The 1,292-nt window shown below is 38.3% G+C and overlaps 1 non-coding gene across 1 annotated transcript; it reads left to right on the top strand.

Moving 5' to 3' along the window:
• The first annotated feature begins 338 nt into the window (after positions 1-338).
• Positions 339-445, top strand: LOC127483382 (U6 spliceosomal RNA). Its single transcript, XR_007909555.1, has one exon. It is a non-coding gene; the product is annotated as a U6 spliceosomal RNA (small nuclear RNA).
• The last annotated feature ends 847 nt before the right edge of the window (positions 446-1,292 follow it).

Below are 1,292 nucleotides of genomic sequence, written 5' to 3'. Positions count from 1 at the left end.
GCTCTTACAAAACTTGTGCAAATGAGTTCACAAAAAATCATCAAGTGCAATCTAACATCTTCTCCCTTTTCAGATTCCCAATGCCCTTCTTTGACAGGGAGGGTCCTGGCTCCAATGGCTGCTGTAACTTGATGTAGTTGCTCAGTCTTGCTCAGTGCTCCAGATCATCTCAGAATATCAGCTGCTTCCTCCCCAACTGGTCACGGTGGTGACCACTGCCCCCTCAGTCCTTCTCCCACCATCACTGCTTGTCACTCGCTGCCTCTGTGGCTTCCTCATAGTCTCTGTGCCCATTCTGCTTGTGTGGTCCCTTCAAGGGAATAGAAATAGGAGAAAAGGTGCTCGCTTCGGCAGCACATATACTAAAATTGGAACGATACAGAGAAGATTAGCATGGCCCCTGCGCAAGGATGACACGCAAATTCGTGAAGTGTTCCATATTAAAAAAAAAAAAAAAAGAAATGGGAGAAAAGGAATGTTACTATTAATGTTTGCTTAGATAACTTTTAGTTCTCATATTATCAACTAAATTATTGTAATTGGACAAATAACAGTTATAATGTAGTTTCAAATAAGTAAAATTTAGAGGAGAAGTAATGCTGCCCAATATGGCCTAGATTTGTCTTAATATCATTACATGCAGATTTTAAATTAAGACATCATTTTTTCAAACAGTGAATGATGCCAAACTACTTTTTCTTCTAGTTTTGTTACATTAGAGTTGACATTCTATTAAATCAATGAAATACTGTTCAGTGTTATCCCAGCAGTGTGGAGTTTCTGAGGAATGCAAAAACCGGTGACTTATCAGAAATAATGTCTTTGAGCCATGGCTGGCCATCATATAACTTGAGTGGAACTCTGGTTCCCCAAGAGTTGAACTAAAACTCTGAGTAACTTAAGTGCTATAAAAGGGAAATGCTGTATCTTGACACCTCTTTAGGATTCTAATGTGGTTTTATAAAGATATATACAATGAGATGGAAGATTGCCTCACTTCTGATTGATGTATCAAAACTAATTCAATGTGTCCTGAAGCCTTAACAAAAGCTATGCATAGACAGTGATTTTAAAAAGTATTAAAAGAGCACTGGTGTGATGCCTTGTGATTCAAATAATCTTTGAAGGCATCAAGGCACGTTCATGTATGTTTTGAGTGAAAAAATATATCAGCGTACTGTCTAAAGAAAAGACAAAATTGGGGGGAATGCTACATCATTGTAATTATTGCCCTATGCACACCTTTCGGGGTAGGTGTGATTTTGGAATGCAGCATGAGTCATGTTCAAATC

The sequence above is a fragment of the Oryctolagus cuniculus genome, chromosome 8 (genome assembly GCF_051225735.1).
Source record: "Oryctolagus cuniculus isolate XC-2025 breed Fujian yellow rabbit chromosome 8, ASM5122573v1, whole genome shotgun sequence".
Taxonomy (NCBI): Eukaryota; Metazoa; Chordata; class Mammalia; order Lagomorpha; family Leporidae; genus Oryctolagus; species Oryctolagus cuniculus.
The sequence above is the reverse complement of the archived record's forward strand: the minus strand, read 5'-3'. Positions and strand labels throughout refer to the sequence as shown.